The sequence below is a fragment of the Triticum urartu genome, chromosome 7 (genome assembly GCF_003073215.2).
Source record: "Triticum urartu cultivar G1812 chromosome 7, Tu2.1, whole genome shotgun sequence".
In the NCBI taxonomy this organism is placed as follows: domain Eukaryota; kingdom Viridiplantae; phylum Streptophyta; class Magnoliopsida; order Poales; family Poaceae; genus Triticum; species Triticum urartu.
Genome location: NC_053028.1, coordinates 712,940,732 through 712,946,643, shown reverse-complemented (window position 1 = coordinate 712,946,643; position 5,912 = coordinate 712,940,732). Strand labels below are relative to the sequence as shown.

General features: G+C 44.7%; 1 pseudogene; it reads left to right on the top strand.

The window, feature by feature from the left end:
- The first annotated feature begins 1,693 nt into the window (after positions 1 to 1,693).
- On the top strand, positions 1,694 to 4,793 carry LOC125522249 (annotated as a pseudogene).
- Positions 4,794 to 5,912: the final 1,119 nt, after the last annotated feature.

Here is a 5,912-nt window from a genome sequence, read left to right as displayed (position 1 = left end):
AGCTGCCGCCGCCTCGCCTGGCTGCGACGCGCGTCCGAGCTGACGAGGCGTTGTAGCGCCACGTTGGCTGGCTGCTGGGCTGGCGCGGTGGTGGAGTCATCACGAAGATCTGCATGCCACCACGCAGGTGCTAGCTGAGTCGGCGTAGAGGCCGCACGCTGCCACGCAGATGCCTGCCCAGCTGGTTGAGCTAGCAGCTGCATGGGAGCGGCGGTGTAGTCTTGGCAGACGTGGGCCTGGCCGCGGCCCCGTAAGTTTCCTCGGCAAGGGCCTTGCCGGGGCCCCGGTAAGGGTCTTGCCGCAGCACCGTGGTCGTCCCCGGCAAGGGTCTTGCCGGGGGTCTCGTGGATCTCCTTGGCAAGGATCTCGCCGAGGGTCGTCGTCTTGTGGTCCTCATCTGATCTTGTATGTTCATGATCTTGACGAAGATCTGCATGCCACCACGGAGGTGCCTCCCGAGCCTTGGTTCCAATGTGGTTTGTTGGTGGTGTTGGAACCCGTGGGCTCAAGGGTGGCATACTCTGCTGGCGTCGGGCAAGTTGCCCCGGCAAGGGTCTTGCCAGGGGAGTCCACCTCGCCCCTTTGCTCTTCGTGTCTCTTGGTCTTGGCGTTGCTTTGGTTGCCTTGTGCTCCGGCTTCCCTCCTCTGCCCTGCTTGGTGTGGCCGTGGGCGCGGCTCCGACTGCCCGTGCACAAGTAAAGTGGTAAGAGTGCCCCTACTTTTGTACACCGACAAATGCACGCCCATGTATTTCTGATGATTTGGTTTGTGGTTGTTTGGCCTCTATATATGCATGCTGATGGACTGAAATCTGCACAAACGAGCCACTGCATCTACGTGTACTCAGATGTTGCAGATTTTCCTTTGTCTGTTCCCTCTGTTCAACTTATGGGGATTCGGTTGCAGGAAACATTTGAATCATGTACCCTGAATCATGGTTAATTACCGGTGTCTATGCTTGTTTGGGTCTGATCAACTGAGACAACTCTGAAAACCTTTCACAGTGCTTCCACCCGGCCTCAATCAACTGCAACACATACGTTTTCAGTATCTGAAAAGCCACCTATTTTTGTTCAAGTCTGTATGTATGGATCAGCGATGTAAAATTCAGAGTTTCGCTACAGATTTGGAATATTGAAAAAACAGAGTTGAATGTCCTGTTCTCTACAAAATTAAACATTGTCCAATGAACACAAACAACACTCTAGCTAGATTCTTCTACTTGTAATCACACTACATCAGGATCCCAAACAGAGCTGAATGTCCTGTACTCTACTGAAGAAACGCTCAAACGTCATGACACACATGCAGAGCAGCATCCCTCTCTGTTTAACTCTCTGAAAAGTTTACATCCTCTACTAAGATAGGAGTACAATATAAGATAGTCAGGGGGGGGGGGGGGTCGAACTCACCTTTGCACTGCAGATTATCTAAACTACAGAGTATTAAAGAGCTTTTGCCCATCTCAAGCATGGCATCATGGAGGGCAGCTTTCTTGGTTTAATTTCCTTATTAATTATTCTTGCAGTCATGCTGCAGTAAAGAAAGATTCTATTCTAAAAAAGAACATGTCGCTTGGTTCCTAAAGGGAAAGCTCACACCGTCCTCGGGAGAAGAAAGCTCCTTTTTCAGATCCAGATCCAATCTTTCATATACTATATGCTCTGCTCTCTTCTCTGTCATCGAGCTGGAAACAAGAAGCAATACAAAGCCAAACACCATGTCATCATAAGCCACACACATCTGCATTCTTCTAACCACTTATCTCTGATCGATCTGAGAGCCGGAGACAACAAGGAGGAGTTACTAATGGCTGAGTCGGCCTATAGCATCGTGCTCAGCAATGTCAACACACTTGCAAATCGGGAGACCACACTCCTGTGTGGAGTCACCCTTGAAGTGGAGTCCCTAAAAGATGAGCTCAAGCGGCTGCAAGGCTTCCTTAGAGATGCCGACACCAAGCGGAGGCACAGAGATGAAGATATTGTTGTCTTGGTCAGCCAGATCAGAGATGTGGGGTATGAGGCTGACAATGCCATTGAAGTAGTGGATCACATGCAGAAGAGAAACAGGCTCAAGAAGGGATTCATGGGTGCCATTGCAAGGTACGCTCGCCTACCAAGTGATTTGAATACCCTTCTTAATGTTGGTGTTGAAATCGAACGCATCAAGAGGAAAATTTCTGAGATAGTTGAAAGTGCAAACCGCCTGAAAATAGTTGATTTGGGGAATATGCCAATAGAAAATGTTCATGTTGATGATGAGTTCCAACAAGATTATCCTAAGCATCAAAACTATGAAGAAATTGTACTTGTTGGCTTTGAGGGTGAGTACGAAGAAATAGTGGAGAAATTAGTTGACACAGAGAAGAGTCTTAGTGCTATCTCCATAGTTGCTATGGGTGGGGCAGGAAAAACAGTACTTGCTAAGAAAGTCTTCATGTCATATAGAGTCCAAGAACACTTCCGCAAAACTGCTTGGGTTACTGTATCTCAAAAATACAAAGGCATTGATTTACTCAAGGAAATTATGAAACAAATTATGGAGAGTACAGATGAGTCAATTGATAAATTGAATGAGTATGAGGTGGGACAAAAGATCAATGATTTCTTGTTGCAAACAAAATGCTTAGTGGTTCTTGATGATGTGTGGGAAACAGATACATGGGAGCAATTAAACAGAAGCATTAGAGCCTTTCCAGATGCAGCCAATGGTAGTAGAATACTTATAACCACACGAAGAGATATTGATAATCATGTTCAAATGCCAACCCATGTTCATAATTTTAAAGAAGCTTGATGAAGAAAAAAGTTGGGAACTTTTGAGTAGCAAAGCCTTACCATCATACAAAAGGTCTATCATACATGATCTGGATGAGTTTGAAAAACTTGGCAGAAAGCTTGCAAATAAATGCGATGGGTTACCACTTGCACTTGCACTATTGGGGGGTTACCTATCAAAACATTTAAATGCACGAGAATGGTCGGATATACTATTGGATTGGCCATCGACCAGAAATGGGCAGATGGTGCGGAACATTGTGGCTCAGAGTTACAAGGACCTGCCAAATCATTATTTAAGGTCTTGTTTCCTCTATATTGCTTCTTATCCCAAGGATTACATAATAGATGTGCCCAGACTTATAGAATTATGGATAGCAGAAGGCTTCATTCCACAGATACCAAACCATAAGCTAGAAGAAACAGCGCATAAGTACGTAGCCGAGTTGGCCCAGAGAAGTTTGGTAGAAGTTATTGAAAGAAGCAGGGCACATGGATGTATCGACATTATAAAGATTCATGATATCTTACATGACTGGTGTGCAGAAGAAGCAAGGCAAGATGGTTTTCTTGATGTGAAGAACAAAACTACAGGTCAGGCTTCATCTCCTGCTCTCTTGCTATATAGTTCAATATTCTATTTTAATACATGTCCTTATATGTGGCTAGCTTCTTTCTGACATGTGGAGTACTCTACAAAAATGCAGGCCAAGTTGGCGAACCAGCATCATCAAATAACTTGGTATCCTATCGCTGTAGTTTCCAGAGTTTAAGTAATGAGATTTTACCTGGGACAACTAATATCCGAAGTGTGCTTGGCTTTGAACTTGAATCAGCGTCCATTCCTAAACTGAGGCTCCTGAGAGTTCTTAGCATTGAAAAGTCAACATTGAAAGATTTCTCTACAGTGATCAGTGGCTGCATTCACCTAAGATATCTTAGGTTGGGAAACTGTGGGGGTGTAGTGCTACCTTCCTCAATAGGCCAGCTTTTATACTTGCAGACTCTAGATCTAAGGGACTCGTACTTGGAATCGCAAGTACCAATGTCCCTCTGGGATATCCCCAGTTTAAGGAATGTATACCTTGATTATAGGTTTTCACCACCACCGCCTGCAAAGAGTGTCCGACTGCATCACAAAGAGCTCCAGACCTTGTTTTTGTCTATTTCACATGTTGGCACTAAATGGTGCTATCATGACATGGTTATTTTCCTGGGCCAGATGAATCAACTAACAACCTTATTCTTGATGATGTTCCCCATGTCCATAGAGGTGTTTAACCTATTTGCAAACATGCCTCACCTTGTTGATATTACTCTTGGCCAATTCGGTGTGCTTGATAAGTTGCCTCATGAGTTCCCACAAAGTGTACGGCGTCTTGTTCTATACGGCGATGTCATTAAACAAGACCCAATGCCGATCCTAGAGAAGCTTCCATGTCTTGTGGTGCTGAAATTACAGGGGTATGAAGGCAAAATTATGTCCTGCTCTGCCCAAGGGTTTCCTCAGCTGCAAGAGTTAGAACTTCACAGGTTTTCCGTCGAGGAGTGGAGGACGGAGGAAGGGACAATGTCTAAACTATCAATCCTAACACTTTGGGAGTGCGAGAAGATGGTCAAGGTTTGCGAGGAGTTGCTAGACCTTTCGTACCTCAATCACGTGACATTGGCCGAGGTGTGCCTTATTTCTGAAGAATGACAGCACACTAAAGGAGCTGCTGCGGAAAGGATGCGAGGTACGTCGTACACAACTTAAGTTTAGCTGATTTGTCTTCCATCAATCTTGCTCCTCTTCCAATTTTGTTGCCACAAACTATATCTGCTCATGTTTGTCTGTCCACACATGTAAATTAGTTTGAAATATGAGAGCGGTTTGTCTTCATTTAATGCTCAGCATATTTGCTGATTTATCTCAAAGTATATATACACTGAACCGCAGCAAATCAATCAATACTATTTGTTTGCTTCGATCTGTGAATAAACGTTAATTAGTGCAGGATCAACTTCATGACTCACGCTCAACTAAGCTATTTTCTTGTTTGTATATTTTGTGCAGGTCGAAGGGACGCGTCCCCAGCGATAGTACACCGTCCTTTCAAGGACGGAAAATATTTCCTACTTCCCAAGGCATTTATTAAGTCTCGTTATGAACCTCCCTCGGTTAAACATGTGTACCTGTTTACCTCAATGTAATCTCGATCCCTAGTAAAAATGTTTCTACATCTTGACGATGATGTGGCCTGTCTGTGTACGTGCTTATTTCTTTTCTGATTTATTAAGTGGATTACAAGAGTATTATGTTATCACCATATTTGTGACGTGTTATTTTTTCTCCTTTTCTCATGGTCAATGAACAACCACTTGACCTGACTCACATCAACTGTCTCTGCATCAAAATTGCCTTAACTGTTTGATTTCCCTTACACAAATCGGCTGTTGATTTGATAGCATAATGGCGGGGGAGCGAAGAGTATCTTTAGATTACCTGGCCGGAGACTTGCCCCGCAGTCGATCTTGACGAGCTGCACGGCCTGGGTGAAGCAATTACTGCAGGCAGCAGGGGAGAGGTCGCATCGAGTGAGGTTTCTTTTAATCGTTCTTTGAAATCTTCCAACAAAAAAGATTGCACCATAAATGTGATGGGAAGACATTGATCAAATGGCTAGTATTCACAAAGGGCATATTTCCCAAGCACCAATGCAGATCAGGTAAGACTTACAACTTATTTTTTTTTATGAAGTCAAGCCAAAGACTGAATAACTAACAAATTTTTGTTTGCATATGCTTCGACCATTTCGAGCTGTGTGAAGCCGCAGCTCTAATTCGATTGGCAACGTTGTCCTATGCTATGAATTCATGATTTTGCTGGAAACCTGTCCATTCTGCACTCAAAATTCAGAGTATGCAGAATGACAGGAACAGCTAAGCGTCCTATATATGACGACATGGCCACAGGAGCAGTAATAACAGAGCAACAGTAGCAGTACCCAGAGCCCGCAAGGTGCTTACATCGAACGCGTCCGCGAGGTGGGGAAGGCCGGCGGTCGCCGCCCGCTTCACGGCCAGCATCTTCAGGCTGATGAGCAAATCCTGCACACCCCCATTAAAATCTGCAGTCAGGAGGAGAACTTA